The sequence below is a fragment of the Canis lupus genome, chromosome X (assembly GCF_048164855.1).
Source record: "Canis lupus baileyi chromosome X, mCanLup2.hap1, whole genome shotgun sequence".
In the NCBI taxonomy this organism is placed as follows: domain Eukaryota; kingdom Metazoa; phylum Chordata; class Mammalia; order Carnivora; family Canidae; genus Canis; species Canis lupus.
In genome coordinates, this window is record NC_132876.1 from 38,832,001 (window position 1) to 38,853,661 (window position 21,661).

At 36.4% G+C, this 21,661-nt stretch overlaps 1 protein-coding gene across 5 annotated transcripts in view; it reads right to left on the minus strand.

The window, feature by feature from the left end:
• RTL4 (retrotransposon Gag like 4) overlaps window positions 1-21,661 on the minus strand; it is a 494,612-nt gene that overhangs the window by 358,516 nt on the left and 114,435 nt on the right. Inside the window, exon 2 of one of the 5 annotated variants that reach the window (XR_012026645.1) lies at window positions 3,665-3,701. The exons of the other annotated variants lie outside the window; for them this stretch is intronic. The gene's annotated coding sequence lies outside the window, so the exon portion shown is untranslated. The remainder of the gene's footprint in view (window positions 1-3,664; window positions 3,702-21,661) is intronic. 5 annotated transcript variants of the gene reach the window in all.

Genomic DNA, 21,661 nt, shown 5'->3' on the forward strand with positions numbered 1-21,661 from the left:
AGAACTTGGATGAAATGAGCCAATTCTTCAAAAAACAAAATTTAGGGATGCCTGAGTGGCTCGGTGGGTGAGCATATGCCTTCCACTCAGGGCATGGTTTTGGAGTCCGGGGATCAAGTCCCACATCAGGCTCTCTGCAAGGAGGCTATTTCTCCCTCTGCCTGTGTCTGTGCCTCTCTCTCTGTGTCTCTCATGAATAAATAAGTAAAATCTTCTTTAAAAATCTACCACAGGGATCCCTGGGTGGCGCAGCGGTTTGGCGCCTGCCTTTGGCCCAGGGCGCGATCCTGGAGACCCGGGATCGAATCCCGCGTCGGGATCCCGGTGCCTGGAGCCTGCTTCTCCCTCTGCCTGTGTCTCTGCCTCTCTCTCTCTCTGTGACTATCATAAATAAAAATAAATAAATAAAATAAATAAATAAAATAAAAATAAAAATCTACCACAATTTATCCAATATAAAATAAATAACATGAACAGGTCTATCACTGTTAAGGAAATTAAAGTTGTAACTTTAAAACGGCCCAAAAATTATCTATAAGCCCAGATGGTTTCATAGAGAATTCTACTCAGACACTTAAAAGTATTAGTACCAATTCTACACAATCTCTTCCAGAAAAGAGAAGAGGGCGTGCTCCTCAGTTGATTTTATGAAGCTAGCATTATCCTGATACCAAAACCAGACAAAGAAAGTACAAAGAAAGAAAATTTCAGATTAATATTCCTCATGAACATAGACACAATAATCCTTCACAACATATTAACAATTAGAATTCAGCACTATATGAAATGAATTATAAATGATGAACTAGTGGGGTTTATTCCAAGGATTCGAGACCAGTTTGATATTCAAAAGCATTCAGTAAAATCCACTACATTTGCAGGTTAAATAAGAGAAATCAGATAATTATATCAATTGATGCAAAAAAAAAGCCTTTTACAAAATTCAACAGTTCATGATAAAAGCTCTCAGAAAAATAGGAATAGAAGGAAATTTTTTCAACTTAATAAAGAGAATCTACAAAATACCTAAAGCTAACATAATAAGTAATGCTCTAAGATTGAATGTTCTATTCCTGAGACTGTGAACAAGCCAAGAATGTATGCATTCACCAATTTTATTCAACACAGTGATGGAAGTTTTAGCCAGTATAAGGCAAGAAAAGTAAATAAAAGTCACACAGATCACAAAGGAAAAAAATACAACTATCCCTGTTTACAGATGGCATGGCTGTCTATGCAGTCCCCCCAAAGAATTTATAAAGGTTTGCCTAGGACTAATGAATGAATTCAGCAAGATTGCAAGATATAAGATAAACATAGAAACACAGCTGTATTTCTATATACTAGTGATGAAAATGTATGTTAGTAAATTGAACACCAATAAAAAATTTAAAAAAAGAAAATGTACACATTAAAATTAAAAATACAATTTATTCAAAATATGAACTACTTAAATTTAACAGAACATGTACAAGACTTGTATGCTGAAAACTACATAATTGATGAAGGAAGTCAAATCATATCTAAATAAATGGAGAGACATACCGTGTTCATGGATTGGAAGAACAATAATTCAGTATGGTAATGATGACAGTTCTTCCCAGATTGATAGATGGGTTTAATTCCTGACAAACTCCTATTAAACTGTCAGCAAGATGTTTTGTAGATATGGACAGGTTTATTCTAAAATTTTATGGAAGAGCAAAAGAACTAGAATAATGCAATTTTTAAAAAGAGGAGCAAAGTTCTAAGAATCAGAGACAAGTAATAAAAATCAATCTACTTGATTCCAAGAATTACCACATAGCTGTAATAATCAAGATAGTGTGGTTATTAATAAAGAGATACACATAGATTAAGAGAACAAAATATAGAAACTAAAAATAGATCAACACAAATATGTACAAAATTATTTTTTCAAAGGTGCAAGATCAATTCAGTGGAGGAAAGACAGCTTTTTCAACAAATGGTGGTGAGCACTTTGACATTTATGAGGGAAAAAAAAACAAAACCTTGACATGAACCTCAAACACACAAATTACAGTCCCCCCAAATTTCAAAGTGTGTCACTAACTTAAATATAAAATCTAAAATGATGAACCAAAAAAAGGTAAAAACTTCAGGATCTAGGAGTAGGCAAAAATTTCTTAGACTTGACACCAAAGACATGATCCATAAAAGGAAATATTAATATATTTGTACTCAGGGGAGCTTGAGAAGATGGCAAAGAAGGAAGACTTTAAGCTCACTCTGTCCCATGTTTGCAATATGTCCTCGTAAATAAACTGGAGAGCTACTCAAAGAAAGGCAGAACAAACTCCACAACTAAATGTGGAGAGGTCACACCTGAGAAGTTAGGAAGGGCAGAAACCGTGGTCAGGAGGGACCCACAGAAGGGAGTGAGCATGTGGAAGGAAAAGCACCAGGGATCCCACACAGGTAAGACAAATACCCATAAAGTCTGGCTTTGAAAACCAGAGGAGCTGAATTCCCTGAGATTGTATAATTAGCAGGACTTGGAGCTGGGGACTTTAAAAGCTGACTCATCCCTGGGCCTGGAAGGTGAGTGATAGCTGGGTCACCACCCTTAAAGAAACAGTAACTCATGGAGAGGCAACATAGAAGCAACAGCTTGCAGAACAGGAGGGAGATCTGTTTATACTGATTTCACAGCCTGTTGGAGGGACTTCTCTGGGAACAAAGTATCTGGCAGGTGCCATTTTTCTCCTCCATCCCCTGACATAAACAAAGCCACCTGTGGGAGGCAGCACTACACAGACACTTGCTACCTAATCTGCTAGTAGTGTACCCTGCTCACATGTTCTTCTGAGGACTTGCCCACTCCCTGCTGGCCTCAGCCCTGGCCTCAGGGCAAATTTGGTTAATGCTGTGGGTGTGCACCCCGCACAGCCACCACACACACACAGATGCTGGGCACTTCCTGCAACCACCACTTCCACTGTGCACTGTGCCCCTGGCTGCTGCCACCACCTTCATGCCCCAGGCCCCAGCGGCCACCATGCTTCAGGGCATCTGTCCTAGAACTAGCAGCTCAGCCCAAATTTTCTTTACACCACTGCCCCACCTCTGAGCCATCCTGCAGTCATGCCACCTTAGAACTTGCCTGTTTGGGTCTTATTAACCCCACAGAGAACAAGCACAGCCCACAACAGGAAGATAGTGCAGACATCCAGACTGAAAGAACAAGTGACTCAGACAAAACAGCAGGATGCAAGCAACACACAGAGGAGATGCCCTGAAATGCCAGGTTCTGGTGAACAGGGAACAGCATGCTGCAGAGTACTATAGGCCCTCTTCTCCATAAAGTTACTACTTTCAAGAGCAGAAGCTGTAGCTGACTTTCCTAACACAGAGAACCAGAGACAGAGAGGTAGACAAAATAAGACAGAAGAATATATCCCAAGTGAAAGAACAAAACAAAATCATAGCAGGAGATCTAAGTGAAACAGAAATAAGTAATATGCCTGATATAAAGTTTAAAAATTTACTATTTTTAAATAATCTCCACATTCAACGGGGGGTTTGAACCCACAACTCCAACATCAAGAGTCACATGCTCCATTGGCTGAGCCAGCCAGTGCCCCTGCCTGATAGAGAATTAAAAGTAATGATAAAAAAAAATAATGATCATAAGGATACTCACTGGACTTCAGAAAAGGGTGGAGGACATCAGTGTGACCCTGGAGAAGAGATAGAAAATAACAAACCAGAGATGAAGAGTTCAATAAATGAAATTAAAAACACAATAGATGGAATAAATAGCAGACAGGAAGCAGGGGAATATACATATCAGTGACCTGGAGCATAGAGTCATGAAAAGCGATCAACCTGAACATATGAGAGACAAACAAATACTGCACAATGAGAATAGACTTAGAGAACTCAGTGACACCATCAAGCAAAATAACATTTTTGTTACAATGATCACAGAAGGAGAACATGGAAAAAAGGGGGCAGAAAATGTACTTGACTAAATAATAGCTGAAAACTTACTGAAACTAGAAAAGGAAACAGAGACCCAGATTCAGGAGGCACAGATATACCACAACAAACTCAATCCAAGAATATACACACCAAGACATAGTAATGAAAATGGCAAAAAAAAGTAGTGATGAAGAATTTTAAAGGTTATGAGAGAAAAGAAGACAGCTACATACAAAAGAAACCCCAAAGGCTATCAGCTGATTTTTCAGCAAAAACACTGCAGGCCAACTTCTCCCTCTGCCTATGTCTCTGCCTCTCTCTCTCTCCCTCTGTGTCTCTCATGAATAAATAAATAAAATATTTCTTTAAAAAATACTGCAGGCCAGAAGGGAGTGGCATATTATATTCAAAATGCTGAAAGGGAAAAAGCTACAGTTAAGAATACCCAATCAAGGAAAGCTATCATTCAGTATAGAAGGGGAGATAGTTTCCAGATAAACAAAAGTTAAAAGAACTCATGAGAACTAAACCAGCTCTACCAGAAATGTTATGGGGGACTCTGTGAGCAGAAAACAAAAACTAAAAGTAAGAGGAAGAAAGAAATAGAAAGGACAAAAGTAGACAATTAAATATACCAGTAAAAATCAGTCAAGAGAAGGACAAAAGGACAATTAAATAGAAAGGACAAAAGTAGACAATTAAATATACCAGTAAAAATCAGTCAAGAGAAGCACAAAAGAAAATGATGTAAAATATGATGCCAAATTTCTGAACCATGGAGGGGAGAGAATGAGTTCTAAATTAAGTGACCATCAGCTTAATATAGACTGTTATATGCAGAAGATATTACATATAAAACAAGTGGTAACCACAAATCAAGAACAGTAATAGATATGTAAAAAATAAAGAGAAAGGAATTCAAGTATATCATTAAGAAAACCAAAAAACAATGAAAGATAGAGGAGAAAGGATCAAAGAAAAGGTTCAAAAATGATCAAAAAATAAGTAATTTCTCTCTCCCTTCTCTCTATCTCTCTCAAATAAATAAATAAAATTTAAAAATACAATAATAGTAGAGGAACATTAACATTCCCCTCACATCAATGGACAGATACCCAAACAGAAAATCGACAAGGAAACAGTGGCTTTGAAAGATACACTGAATCAGATGGATTTAACAAATATATTCAGAACATTCTATCCTAAAACAGCAGAATACACATTCTTTTCTTTTTTTTTCTTTTCTTTTTTTTATGTCAGTTTATATACCTTGAGCTAATTTAAATGAGCATATATTACTAAATTATCCAAATGTGTCACAGTTAAGCGGTCTTTGAAATGTTGATTTACCTTGTGAAGAGTTGTTAAAACAATTTAAAAAATAAAAATAAAGAAAAATACACATTCTTTTCAAGTGCACTTGAACATTCTCCGGAACAGATTACATATTAGGACTTAAAACAAGTCTCAACAAATTCCAGAAGATTGAAGTCATACTATGCATCTTTTCTGATCATAATGCTGTGAAATGAGAAGTCAACCACAAGAAAAAAACCTGGAAAGATCACAAATACATGGATGTTGAAAAACATGCTACTACACAATGAATGGGTCAATCAGGTATAAAAGAAAAAAATTAAAAGTACATGAAAACAAAGGAAAATTAAAACACAACAGTTCAAAACCTCTGGGATGTAGCAAAAGCAGTTCTAAGAGGATAGTTTATTGCAATACAGGCCTACCTTAGGAAGTAGGAAGAGTCACAAATAAACCATCTAACCTTACACCTAAAGGAGCTAGAAAAAGAACAAGAAATGCAACCTAAAACCAGCAGAAGGAAGGAAATAATAAATATTAGAATAAAAATAAACAATGTAGATACTGAAAAAAACAATAGAACAGATCAAACCAAGGAAACCAGGAACTGATTCTTTGAAAAAAAAAATAAAATTGATAAAACTCTAGCCAGACTTATCAAGTAAAAAAAGACAATGACTCAAATAAATAAAATTACAAATGAGGGAGGAGAAATAACAACCAACACCACAGAAATACAAACAATTATAAGAGCATATTATGAAAAACTATATTCCAACTCATTAGACAACTTAGAAAAAACTGGATAAATTTCTAGAAACATATAGCCTATCAAAACTAAAGCAGAAAAAAAAAGGAAAATTTAAACTGACCAATTACCAGCAAGGAGACTGAATTAATAATCAATAATTCCCAACAAACAAAAGTCCAGGCCCAGACGGCTTCACAGGAGAATTCTATGAAACATTTAAAAAAGAGTTAACACCTATTCTTCTTAAACTGTCCCAAAAAATAGGAGAGCAAGGAAAAGTTCCAAATCCATTCTATAAGGCCAATATCACCTTGATCCAGATAAAGACACCACAAAAAAAAGAGGACTACATGCCAATGTTTCTAATGAACATAGGTGCAAAAATTCTCAGCAAAATAGTGCCAAGATGAATCCAATAATACATTAAAAAAATTATTCAGCACAATCAAGTGGAATTTGTTCCCAGGATTCAAGGGTGGTTCAATATTCACAAATCAATGTGATACATCACATCAATAAAAGAAAGAATAAAAACTATATGATCATTTTAATATATGCATAAAAAGCATTTGACAAAGTACAACATCCATTCATGATAAAAGCTCTCAAGAAAGTATTTTTTAAGATTTATTTATTTGTTTTAGTGAGAGACAGAGCATATGAGTGAGTGGAGGGAAGGGCAGAGGGAGAGAATCTTCAAGCAGACTCCCCACTGAGCACAGAGCCCAACACAGGTACTCAATCTTACCTCCCATGAAATCATGACCTGAGTTGAAACCAAGAGTTGGATGCTTAACCAACTGAGCCACCCAGGAACCTCAACAAATTGTTTAGAGGGAACATACTTCAACATAATAAAGGCTATATATGAAAATCCCACAGTGAACATGGTACTCAAAGGGAAAAATCTGAGAACTTTCCCCCTAAGCTCAGGAACAAGGCAAGGACTCCATTCTTATACTTTTATTTAACATAGTACTAAAAATTCTAGCCACAGCAATTAGACAACAAAAAGAAATAAAAGTCATAAAAGTCATTGAAATTGGTTAAGAGAGAAGTAAAATTCACTATTTGCAGATGACATGATACTATAATGTAAAATATCTGAAAGACTCTGCCATAAAAATTGCTAGAACTGATAAATGAATTCAATAAAGTTGCAGGATATAAAATGAAGGTAAAAAAAATCTGTTGTACTTCTATACCCTAATAATGAAGCAGTAGAAAGAGAAATTAAGAAAAAAAAAATCCAATTTAAATTACACCTAGGAATAAACCTAACCAAAGAAATGAAATTCCTACACTCTGAAAACTAGAAAACACTGATTAAAGAAATCGAAGATGACACAAAGAAATGGAAAGACATTCCATGTTCATGAATTAGAAGATCAAATATGTTAAAATGTCTATACTACCCAAAGCAATCTATATATTTAATTCAATCTCTATGAAAATAACAACAGCATTTTTCACAGAACTAAAACAAATGACCCCAAAATTTGTGTGGAACCACAAAAGTCCCCAAATAGCCGAAGCAATCTTGAAAAAGAAAAGCAAATCTGGAGGTATCACGATTCCAGACTTTAATTTTTACAACAAAGCTGTAGTAATCAAAATAGCATGGTACTGGCACAAACATAGACACATAGATCAATAGAATAGAAAACCCAGAAATAAATCTATAGTTATATAGTCAATTAGTCTTCATCAAAACAGGAAAGAATATCTAATGGGAAAATGACCATCTGCCTTTTTTTTTTAAGTTTCTTATTTATTCATGAGAGACACACAGAGAGAGGCAGAGACATAGACAGAAGGAGAAGTAGGCTCTCTGCAAGGACCCCAACGTGGGACTCAATCCTGGATCCTGGGATCATGCCCTAAGCCAAAGGCAGATGCTCAACCACTGAGCCACCCAGGTGTCCCAACAGTCTCTTCAACAAATGGTGTTGGGAAAACTGGAGAGCTATATGCAAAAGAATAAAATTGGACCACTTTCTTACACCCTACACAAAATCAACTCAAAGTGTATTAAATACCTTGATGTGAGACCTGAAACCATAAAAATTCTAGAAGAGAATGCAAGCAGCAACTTCTTTGACATCAACAATAGCAACGTTTTTCTAAAAGTGTCTCCTGAGTCAAGGGAAATAAAAGCAAAAATAAATTATTGGGACTGCATCAAAATAAAAAGCTTCTGGACAGTGAAGGAAACAATCAACAAAACTAAAGGGGAACCTACAAAATGGGAGAAGATATTTGCAAATGACACATTGGATAAAGGGTTAGTATCCAAAATGTATAAATAAAGAACTGATACAACTCAACACCCAAAAAACAATCTAATTTTAAAAAATGGGCAGAAAACATGAACAGACATTTCTCCAAAGAAGACCTCCAGAAGACACATGAAAAGATGTTCATCACTCATCATCAGGGAAATGCAAATCAAAATGAAATGAGATATCACTTCACATCTGTCAGAATGGCTAAAATCAATAACAAAAGAAACAATAAGTGTTGGCAAGGATGTGGTGAAAAAATGAGTCATGCACTGTTGGTGGGAATGCAAACTGGTACAGCCACTGGAAAACAGTATGGAAGTTCCTCAAAAAGTTAAAAATAGAACTACCTTATAATCTAGCAATTCCACTACTGGGTATTTTCCAGAAATACAAAAGCACTAATTCTAAGGGATACATGCACCCCTATGTTTATTGCAGCATTATTTACAATAGTCAAACCATGACAGCAGCCCAAGTGTCCATCATTGATGAATGGATAGGCAGATGTAGTATATATAAACAATATATTATTTAGCCATAAAAAGAATGAAATCTTGCCATTTACAACAACATGGATGGAGTTAGAGAGTATAATACTACATGAAATAAGTCATTATGCTGAGTGAAGTAAGTCAGTCGGAGAAGGACAAACATTATATGTTCTCATTCATTAGGGGAATATAAATAATAGTGAAAGGGAATATAAGGGAAGGGAGAAGAAATGTGTGGGAAATATCAGAAAGGGAGACAGAACGTAAAGACTGCTAACTCTGGGAAACGAACTAGGGGTGGTAGAAGGGGAGGAGGGCGGGGGGTGGGAGTGAATGGGTGACGGGCACTGGGGGTTATTCTGTATGTTAGTAAATTGAACACCAATAAAAAATTAAAAAAAAAAAGAAATAAGTCAGAGATGAACAAGTACCACATGATTTCACTCATAGGTGGCATTTATGAAACAAAATGAATGATCACAGGGAAAAATACAGAAAAATCAAGAAACAGAGGCTTGACTATAGAGAACAAACTGATGGTTATCAGAGGGGAGGTGGGTGGGAGGATGAGTGAAACAGGCGATAGGGATTAAAGAATGCACAGTGTTGTGATGAGCACTCAGTGATGTATGGATTTGTTGAATCACTATATTATACACCTGAAACTAATATAAAACTGTATATTAACTATACTGGAATTAAAAGTAAAAAATACATTGGAACTCCAAGAAAGGAAGGAAGAAATTTGAATTCATAAAAACTAAAAACTACTATGTTAAAGATGCTGTTAAGAGCACGATGAGATACCACCTCACTCCTGTCAGAATGGATAAAATTAAGAACACAAAACACAACAGGTGCTGGTAAGAATGAGAAGAAAGAGAAACCTTCTCGCACTATTTATGGGAATGCAAACTGGTGCAGCCACTCTGGAAAACTGTATGTATGACGTTACCTCAAAAAGTTGAAAATAGAACTACCCTATGACCCAGAAATTGCACTACTAGGTATTTACCCAAAGAATACAAAAACACTGATTCAAAGCGAGTACATGCACCCTGATGTTTATAGCAGCATTATCAACAATAGCTAAACTATGGAAAGAGCCCAAATGTCCATCAACTGATGAATGGATAAAGAAGATGGGATTATATATATATATATATATCATATATAATATATAATATATATAATGGACTATGGCTCAGCCATCAAAAAGAATGAAATCTTGCCATTTGTAATGACATGAATGGAGTTAGAATGTATTATGCTAAGCAAAATAAGTCAGTCAAAGAAAGACAAATACTATATTGTATCACTCATATGTGGAATTTAAGGGAAAAAAAAACAGATGAACATATGGGGTGGGAGAGAAAAGAGAGAAGGAAACAAACCATTAGAGACTCTTAAATATAGAGAACAAACTGAGGGTTGATGGAGGGAGATGGGGGGAAATAGGTTAGATGGGTGATGGGTATTAAGGAGGGTACTTGTTATGATGAGCACTGGGTGTTGTATGTAAGTGATGAATCACTGAATTCTACTATCTGAAACCAATATTGCACTGTATATTAACTAACTAGAATTTTTTAAAAGATGTTGTTAAGAGGATGAAAAAACTGCAAATGGAGAGAAGTATTTAAAATATACATATCTGACAAAAAACTAGCAACTAGAATATATAAAGAAATCTTCAAACTCAATAGTAAAAAATAAATAAGCCAATTAGAACATGAACAAAAGATGTGAAGAGACATTTCACTGAAGAGGATATACAGATGGCAATTAAGCACATAAATCAATAAGTATAAATTGATGTTGATGAGCACACCGTGCTTAAAGATATAATTTGTGACAATAACAGCATTTATGGAGTATAAAACAGAGCTATAGAGATACAAAATTCTTGTACAGTATTGAAATTCATTAGGTATTAATTTGTTTTGTTTTTTTAAGATTTTATTTTATTTATTTATGAGAGATACAGAGAGAGAGGCAGAGAGATAGGCAGAGAGAGAAGCAGTCTCATCGCAAGGAGCCAGATGTAGGACTCGATCTCAGATTCCGAGATCACACCCTGAGCCAAAGGCAGACACTCAACCTCTGAGCCACCTAGGCATCCCAATTAGGTATTAATTTGAAATAAATTGTTACAATTAAGATGTTATTGGAAATTCCCTGTTCAACCACTAACAAAATAACACAAAAGTATTCAGCAATATAAACAACAAATGAATGAAACTGGTACATCAGAAAATATCTCTTTAACCCCAAAAAAGACAGTACTGAAGTAAGTGAGGAACAAAAAAGACATAAAACACATAGCAAACAAAAGCAAAATATCGGACATAAATCAGTAGTTACATTAAGTGTAAATGATGCTAAGAAATTTGGGAATGAATGGAAAGTCTTTTCAACAAATGTTTCTGGGAGAACTGGATATCTACATGCAAAGAAACATGAAGTTTGACTCCTACCTCACACTATTTACATAATTAACTTAACCTAAATATAAAAGCTAAAACAATAAAATATGTAGAAAGAAGCATTGGTGTAAATTTTCATGACCTTGCATTTGCAATGTCTTAGATATGAAACCAAAAGCACAAAGAAAAAATAAATTGTACTTCATAAAAATGTAAAGTGCTTGTGCTTCAAAGAACACTATAAAGAAAGTTAAAAATCAGATATTAAGTACTAGTCTCCAGAACATAAAGCATACTTGCAACTCAATATTAAAATGAAAACCCAATTTAAAAAATGGACAAGGGATTTGAATAGACACTTCTAATAAAATATACATATGGACAACACATACATGAAAAAATGCTTAACATCATAAATCATTAGGAAAATGCAAATCAAACCACAGTGAGATTCTACTTAAACAGCCACCAGGTACACTATAATAAACAGAAAATAAGAAGTCTTGGTGAGGATGTGGAGAAGTTGGAACCCTCATATGTAAAATGCTGCAACCACTACGGAAAACAATTTGGTGGTTTCTAAAAAAGTTAAACGTACAATTATCATAAGACTCAACAACTCCACTCTGAAGTATGTGCTGAAAATAATTAAATATAGGTATTCAAACAAATGCATTCATACAAACGTTCATAACAGGACTGATCACTATAGCCAAAAGATAAAAACAACTCAAATATCCATCAAATGATGAATAAACAAAATGTGGTATATCAATACGATGGAGTATTATTTGGCCATAAAAGTAAATGGAGTACTGCAACTTGCCACAACATGGATAAACCTTGAAAACATGCTAAGTGAAAGAAGCCAGACACAAAAAGCCACATATTGCACACTTTCACTTATATGAAAAATTCAGAAGAGATATATACATTGAGATAGAAAGCAGACTATGGTTGGTTAGGGCTGGGGGACAGAGAAAAAAGGGGAGGGACTGCTTAATAGGTACAGAATTTCTTTTGGGGATGATAAATATAGTCTGGAATTAGATAATAGTGATGGTTGCACATTTTCAGTATACTGAAAAGCACCAAATTGTACACTTTAAAATGGTGAATTCTATTGTGTGAATCCTATGTGAATTTAAAGAGAAAGGAAAAAATTATGTTAACTCACTTAGTGGCTTTATAATCTTTGCCAATTTATTTTAATTTCTGTGTCCAGCTTGTTTCCTCAAGTGTAAAAGAGTAATGGTAACAGTAGTTACTTCATAGGGTTGTTTTTAAGAATAAATGAGAATATAGATATAATGCCTCTAGCAGAGTGTGTGGTTCATAGTCATCACCCAGTGTATTACTATTATCATAAAAATAATTACTATTATTTGCTAGCCAAATGGGTATAAGTTATATCCAAGTTATATCCAAGTTTAAGGTGTTACAATCTGTAGTTGACCTACCCTAATGAGTATTTATTCTCCTTGAAGGGCATGTTTATAGTTTTCTTTTTTATATATAATAAATTCATTTTTATTGGTGTTCAATTTACCAACATACAGAATAACACCCAGTGCCGTCAAGTTGCCCCCCTCAGTGTCCGTCACCCATTAACCCCCACCCCCCGCCCTCCTCCCCTTCCACCACCCCTAGTTCGTTTCCCAGAGTTAGGAGTCTTTATGTTCTGTCTCCCTTTGTGATATTTCCCAACACCCTGTATTTTCATATCCATGGATGTGACTGTCCACTAACAAACTGCTTTCTTATTTTTCTTCCTCCATTTAATTTGTAAGATTACTGCCACTTTGACCTCTTCTTATCAATTTATGCTGAATATTTGGGAGAACCCACATAGAGCTAAACAATATCCTTAGTGCCAAAATCTTTGGAGTACCCTATCTTACACTTTTTAAAAATATTTTTATTTAAATTCATTTTGGTTAACATACTATGTATTATTCATTACAGGGGTAGAATTTAGTGATTCATCAGTTGTGTATAACATCAAGTGCTCATTACATCAGGTGCCTTCTTTAATGCCCATCACCCTGTTACCTCCAACCACCCACCCACCCACCCTCAGTTTGTTTCCTAGAGTTAAGAGTTTCTTATGGTTTGCCTCCCTCTCTGTTTTTATCTTATTTCATCTGACACTTTCCTGTGTAATGAGAGCCTATGACACAGGATGCCAAACATTGTTCAAAAATCACTCGATGAGATCACTGAAGGTAACAAGTCTGAATTGGGGGGTCAGGGTCACATTTGCGAGTTTACCCTTCCCATTGGTCTTTAAAAATGCCTATGTCATTGTTCTCTGATAACAAGAGAAGGGAGTTGCATTGGAAGGAGATCCTAAAAATATCATGGGGGGAGTTTGCATTACAAAATGCAACCAAAGAGTTCCACTTTGATTTAGTCCTGAGATACCTTAATATCTAATCCCATGGTGACAGTAGGCATAAAATCGACAATGTTTCTAAATTTCTTTTCAAGCAAAACTAGTCTAGGCTTTTCTCTATGACACTGATGATGTCAGGAATGGTAAGGAGGAAGGCAAGAAATGGATTCCCAGTAGTCATATAATTTATCAGTATTTAAAGTTAATGAAGAATTTAGATAGGCTGAATACAAGTCTATTGCTCTTTCCATGGCATATACATATACATGCTTTCTAATGGGACTATATCAGAGATCAAGATTATTTCGATGGGAAGGAAGTATTAAGTAAAGGACACATGCAGTCTTTCAAGAGAACAAGCCAAGATGAGGCACTTGGAAAAGGAAGAAATGGCAACCAGTACAGCATGAAGGCCACACTTTACTATTATTTTTGCTTTTTTTACCCACTGGTTCATCATCATCCCTACCTTCCATGACACTCCCCTACCCAATGCCCTGGTATGGTATTTTGTTTAGCATGCTCCAGGTGTATTCTTAGAGAGTATAGAGAAAGGGATCTCCCTATTGATAGAAGGTGAGCTGTGAACCTCTAGCTTAGAAGTCTGGCCTGAAGGCAATATATGGACACTAGCCACAGCACTAAATTACCCATAAATTACCATATTAAGCATTAACCACATGCAGAATGTTGACCTCAAAAAGGGAAATTATTAAAAAAGGGGAAATCAGGTCATCCCATGAGATATAGCTATTTCATTTTCAATGTCTCTGGAAGTGTTTCTAAACCACTCTCAAACTTGCTAGGCCCAGGAAGAGGAAAAACAAACTGATATCATACGTAATTATGAATCTTAAGGAGAAAAGACGGAGAAATTGAATTGTAAAGTTAATGACATTCATAAATTTCTCACATGAAGGGAAAAATCAGGCGAGGCTCCTATAGCATATAATCTATGAGAATGAGTTCCCAATAAGACTTCACCAACTCTTAGTTCTCAAAGAAAGAAATGGAATCAGACTTTGTCAGAAACTTTGTTTCCTGAGGAGTTTTTCTAAGAATTAGGATTAGACAAAATCCCTTAGGGAGCTGGGCTTCTTTGATAGGCTTTGCACTAAGTAAAATAGATTCAACTGGCTTTTCCACTGGACCAATATGAAATTAAAATGGGAAAGATGGTTCCAAACTAAGCCAATACCGAAAACCTGAAATAGATCTATTCTGCTCTAACTATGGTCAACTGGAAAAAAAATAGTTTAATCAACAAACATTCACAGAAACCCACTGTATTCCAAGCACCTTTAAGAATTTCATAGGCAAAAAAAAAAAAAAAAATTCATAGGCAAGATGCCTGGGTGGCCCAGTCAGTTAAGCATCTGCCTTCAGCTCAGGGTCCTGGGATCAAGTCCCACATTGGGCTCCTTGCTCAGAGGGAAGCCTGCTTCTCCCTCTGCTTGCCACTCCCCATGGTTATGCTCTCTATCTCTCTCTTTCTGACAAATAAATAAAAAAAATCTTAAAAAGTAATTTTATAGGCACACAAAAAATATATATAACAGGTCACTGTCTTCAAGAGCTTACACACTAGTAGTGAAAAATAAACCATAAGTACATAATAAAAAGAAACAGGAAAGGGCAATGGACCAGGAGGCCAGAAAATCTGGGCTCTAGTCTTGGCTCTAATATTTACTTAGTATGAGACCACAGACAGGTCCTTTCTACTCAATGGATTTCAGTTTTCCTACTTGTAAGCTAAAGAGGTTGAATTAGATTCTTAAGGGCTTTTTTAACCCAGACATTTACTTAAAAATAATGTGTATATAAAAGTGTGAGGAAAATAATTGAACGTCCTATGCTAATGAGGGTTTAGTTATTTTGAAGATGAATTTCTTTTCTATTTCAAGGGCATGAGGTATCTTCCCAAAGCTTTGGGGTCACTGGAAGCTGAGGGTCATAGAAATACAATGCCAGGGATAGATAACATTTTCTCTCCAAGGATCAATAAACACAGTCTGGAAAGTTGGTGACTCATTCTAAGACCTCCTCAGGGCAACTATAGAGGGTAACTCCAAAGTCAGCTTTAAAGTTTCCAGACTCTCCTTTCTCATCATCTGCTGTCCAAATGCAGGAAGACTGAAAGAAGATACATATCGGGGCCATTACTTTGGCAAAGAGCCCAGTATCTGCCTGAGAATAAAGGTGGTGCTTGGTGCTCATAAATAAGACTGGTAAGTTGGTATCTTTTGTAATATTGCTGAGGGGACAATGCCAACTTCAAGATGAAAAGGCCCATAGGTAGACTGGAGGTGAAGAGAAGACAATGGAATGGGAATGGGATGATCTATTATAGAGATTATAAGCACAGGGTTTGGAGCCATTCAATCTTAGGCTTAAATCTAATTCTAGCACTTTGAGCAAAATGTTTAACCATTTATTGAGCCTCAGTTACTTCACGTGTAAAATGAGGATAATAATAATATTGACAATATCAGTAATATTGTAAAGATTAAAGAAGATATTGTTCATAAAGTGAGGGGCATGCACCTGGCACCTAGTAGTTGCTCAATAAATAGTAACTACTAACATCATCATCATCAATTTCTCTCCACACTGGCAGTAAAGGTATTTCTAAATCATTACATAACAAATGATTTATCAAAGGTCATTGACATTAAATGTTAAAAAGTCATCAATGTCTCCTATCTGCTCTGTGGTTTCAGATCCAAACTCCCTTTTTTGGTACTTAATGCCTTCCACAATTTGGCCTCATGCAGCCTCTCCCACGTCATTAGTCTTTGAAGCCATTTACTTGCAATCCTAGGCCTGCTTAATAGCTTTACAAATCTTAACTATGGCTGGGAGTGTATTAGGAGCTTTATCTCTTCCAATTAATAGGTTTGGTCTTAGTTATTCTTCCCCATGCAAGGTGTCCAGTGAGCCTGGAGTGACCCCTGGACTTATGTCCCTGTGGCCTTTCTGTCCCTTAACCCATGGTGATTCAGTCTAGATGATTGAACTTCTGCCTCAGTTTCTTGGTGCAAATGAAGACTATCTTGTCTGTCTGCCTAGATCTAACAAGTTCCTTCTCAGGAAGTTGAGTTCTGGGTTATGGAATTTCCAGATATGGTCAGAGTTCTTATTATAAGACTAATAACTGAGAACCAGGATGACAACCCATATCAGACTTTGAGTGTTGTCTGTCACCTAGACCCTTTTGCTCTCATGCCTCAGAAACCTCAGTACATTCCTTTGAGTAGTAGATTGGACTGATGATATTTTAGTCAGGGTCATAGGAGGAAACATGTCACACTTAAAGTGGTTAATTTAGGAGAGTTTAATGAAGGGGCTATTTAAATGGTGTAGGAAAGATTAAGAGAATTCAACAAAGGATGATGAAGCACCCTAAAGCTAGCAATACCAGAGGAGCCTTTACCATCCTTAGGCCTAAAGGGACAAGTCAGGGGGAGCAGAACACAGAGACAGGCCTATAGCTGAGACTTTAGGAGATTGAACCCCTTTCCTCAACAAATTGTGGTCTTTGATTCAGCCACTGACAACTAACATGAACCTGAGGGAATAAGTATCTTGACCTCCATCTTCTCCCGTCTTCTGGTGCTGTCTTCCACTGGCTTCACCCACCCGAAAAGGCAAAATTACCTAGTCTATATATCCATAAAGGTCAGACTCCTGGAGCACAGACTAGAATGCAGAAAGGTAAGGACTGAGTCTAGAAAAAACAAATGGAAAACACTCAGCACAAGTGAATACTTCTGTTGGAGACTACATTAATAGGTGAACCAGTTCTGCTATTACCAGTCCTTCCCTGCCCAAACTTCCTTGTGCTACTGATGTGCCTGCCATCCCAATGTCCAATTCCTACTCCTCAGCTGCAAATTATGCCAGAGACTAGATATTATGTATCTGTCTGTATTCCCCTGTACCATCCATAATACTTGCTGACAGATTATTTTGCAAGAGTTACAATTTCTCCAAACTGTCTTCTTTATATCTTGTCTGCCTTTCTACTCCAACAAATATTTCATGAGTTTCCAACCATATATCAGCTACTGTGCTAGGTGGAGGGATACAAAGGTACATAAAAACATACATATTTTCTCTCTCTTGATTGCAATCAAGTAGAAGAGAAAATCACTAATTAAAGAACCACACTAGGAAATACAAGAGCTAATGTCTAGTAAATGCTTATAAAATACCAGGCACAGTGTGGTGGCTTTGTATTATGCCAAATTAGTTATAATCTGGAGCTATGCTTCTCAGATTTACTTTCCCTGTATGGTTCCAAGTTACAGTTGGCTAAAGAGAAATTTGCACAAGTTTTGAATGGTGAAAGTGAAGGAACAACGACTGTGACACTGAAGGTCCTTATGGGGCCAGGTTTCAGTTCATGATCATGGTTGCTAATCCAAGGACTCAGCTCACTGGCATGGAGCAGGAGTCTTGCCTACAGGTCCTCTAGCTCCCTCTAGATGTCCTCCTTTAGATTCTCTGAGTTCTGGGCCAGATACATGTTCAGCTCCATGGTGAAGGATACCAGCTTTTCCGGGAGGTTATCCACATCATCAAAGCTGAAGGTGGTGAAAGATAGATATAGGTTCCAGATTGTCCTTGTGGGATACGGTTTGTCCTCTTAGGTTCCAGTCTGTTTTCTCTCTCTCCCCCACTTCCCCTGAACAACAACATCAAATACTGCAATGAACCTTGCTGAAGGTATTTAATTAGCTCCTACAATAGCATAATGTCTAATCCTTATAATAAAATATCTTTTTTCTCTATCACATATAGTAGTTCTGCTTCTCTGATTGAACTTAATTGAGACTTAAATAGGTACTATATCCCCATTTTAAAATATGTGGATACTAAGGCACAGAGAGATTAAGCCATTTGTCCAGAGTCAAGCAGATAATAAATGGGGGAGCCAAGTTTTGAACCCAAGTAGTTTTGTTTAAGAGTATGTGTGTGATTAACCACAATACGGTCTGCCTCTTAAATCTCAGTTTGAAACTATGCACGCAGAGGTAAATAAGTATGATGAGAAAAAGCACACAATTCTATAACAGCACAGCATATCACAAAGAAGCTTGAATGAGATTATATATCTATCTCTCTGTTTACTTATCAATCCTATCTATAGGCTTAGAAAAAGATATGTCTTTAACAAAATAGCTGATGCAAGAGGAAAAGCCTAACCTTATTAAAATGAGTCAAAGGTGAAGAAAAAATCAAGAGCATTTCCCCTCTCCTGACACCACTGTTGGGATATAATGGCTGTATACTCTACAACAAAGAGACCAGTATAGCAAGTGCATAATCATGCAGAAGGTGTTTGCAGTGCTGAACATTGATGAGAGGATAGTGCTAAGTGTACTAGATTGGGAATCGAGAAAATCACCTTATAATCTTGGCTTTATCACTGATTAGTTGTGCAACTCTGTGCAAGTGACTTTCCTTCTCTGAGCCTCAGTTTCCCCTTTCAAAGATTATATGGTTGGACTCCATGATCTCTAAGATTCACTCTAGTTCCAGTATTCCATAACCCATAGCCTATGAAATTAGAGTCTGTCCAGGCTTTCAGCTCAGTTAAGAAAATACTTGGGTAATGATCTGGAGACGTCTTGGAGATTATTTTCATACCCTTGTTAACATTTAGATAATTTTACTGGAGCTCATAAAGAGAAAGAAGGGATGGGTGGGCCAGTTTAACTGGTCATAAACCAGTTGTGCAGTCACTGGCTATAGCCTATAATCTATTTCTCTAACCAAGACCTCAAATGAGTTCTTGTGTTATAATAAAAGATATGAACACATTCATTTTGGAGAGGTGATCTCTTCATTCAAAAAGTCTCCAGGGGAACTTTTATCAAATAGCAGAATGTGAATGCAAAGCATGATTCAAGGTAACCACATGACCTTCTGCCCAGAGAATGATGAATACTTTCTGCCTTGGTCAGGAAGAAAAACATGAACTAGAATTGATTTGCTCTCTTCTCTTGGGAGAGAGTGGGAGTGAGGGCATTAGAAATTCCATTTTGAAAAGTCTGGATTCACATCTTTGTATTTCTTGATAAGTGAGAGTTAAGAAAAATAAAATACTTGTCCTGTTCAATTATATTTATTGTTCTGAAGATTGAACTGAATACATTTTTCTAATTAAATTTTAAAATGATAAGAGTTTTTAAGTAAGTGTGCAGTTCAGGTATCATAGCTAAGGTTATAATTCAAGCAGCCAGCTCTTAACTGAAGAAAGGAAGATAACAGCTACAGATTTAGCATCATATCCTGAAGCATCTGAATCAGATAACTGAATCATTAGGTGTGTGGAGCAGAGTCTTCCTCTTATCTTAAGGAGCATGGGGTAAAGAGATTATTCTTAGGTCCATGAGGACCAAGGTCCTGAAGGTATACAGACGGGAAGAGATCACATTGCTTTGACCTCCAAGTCCATAAGGTACACTAACTACTAGTTCTTTAAGTAAGAGAAATGAATGACCTCATTTAATTAGAATGGAGTGGTTTTTAAGGGGGGGAAAAGAGGTTTAATTAACTGCTTGTAAATGACCCTATTTCAAAAGATGCAAAATCCCCAAGGGGAATTTATGTTGGAAAAAATAAGCTGATATCACAGGAAGTCATTTTTATCTCCTTTTTTTTTTTGGCTTATAGTTGTTCCTTTTGTTGTGGCATTTGTACAGTTCACTCATTCACTCAAATATCTAATAGGCATGGATTTTATGTCAAGTACTATGCTAGATATTATCATATTTCTTTGGCTTTAAAGAAATATGTTTTTATGTTAAGCCTCCAGAGCTGAAAGTTCAATGCCAATTTTAAGATTTTTCACTTCTCTTTGGAATTTTCTCCCTTTCTGGTTTTCCTTCAACCTATCCCTTTTTTCCAGGTTGTAGGCTATCAGGAAAGTGGGAAGAAGGGTGTGGCATGCAAGATAGCATAAATGCAAGCCACAGTGGGCATATAAAGGAATGTCTACAAATGTCAAGACATTTTAGTGACCATATAGAGCAAAATTTGCCTCTGTTCTTTGGACTCCTTCAGGATTCTGATCAGTACCTGTAGACAGAAGTCTGCCACATCCAGCAAAGGATAGACCAAAGTACAGAGCAAATGCTTCTGCCCTAGCATTAATAATTGTCTTTAGAATCCCTTGCTCACAAATTCTGGTTTGCTGCTACATTGGATTTTTCAGCTTCTGAATCATGCTCATCTAGTTCTGGGACAGGACCCCCAACTCTTATCATCACTATCCATTCCCTTGTCCTGCTGTTTTATTTCATAGCACTTACTGCCTCCTAACATATATATTTTTCCATTTACAATTTGGATAAGCACTGTGGAGACAGACAATTTTGTTTGTTTTGTTCACTCTGTGCCTAGAATAGTGTCCAATATATATATAATAAATGAATGATAACAGCCTATTCTTTTTTGACTTGGCAGACTTTTTAGGCCTTAATCTCTATGTCTCAGCTCTATAGCATCAACCTTACCTTCCTATTCTTAGAGCATCAATCCTTTGCTTGCCCTACCTGATAACCAGATTCTGATTAATAAACTGGACCCATATATAACCCAGGAAAGAAAATAGCTAAATCAAAACACTTTTTGCATATAAAATGGTCATCCCACAAAACTATTCATTTATTCATTTTTCTTTAAAGCTATTTCCTATGTTACTGCATATGTGAGTATATAAAATGGTTTTGATCTAAACACATGAAGCACAAGCATAACTACCCACCACAGCCCCCCTCTAGGTCATCATACTTCTTCATTCAGGTTCTAGTTAACCAGATTCTGGTTAGCATTACTTGACTTATTCCCCCTCCTAGGCAATGTTTGCATTTTACAGAGGAATACTTTAAAGCCCAAGGCCTGACTAAAAGGATTGAAAAACTGGGGCCACATTAATTAGGGGGCAACAGAAATTGGGGACCCTTTTAACCTCCTGTCAAGTCAGTTTAACTGGCCCCCTCTTCCACCAGCCCATTTGGTAGGCCATGCTTAGAAAATATTGA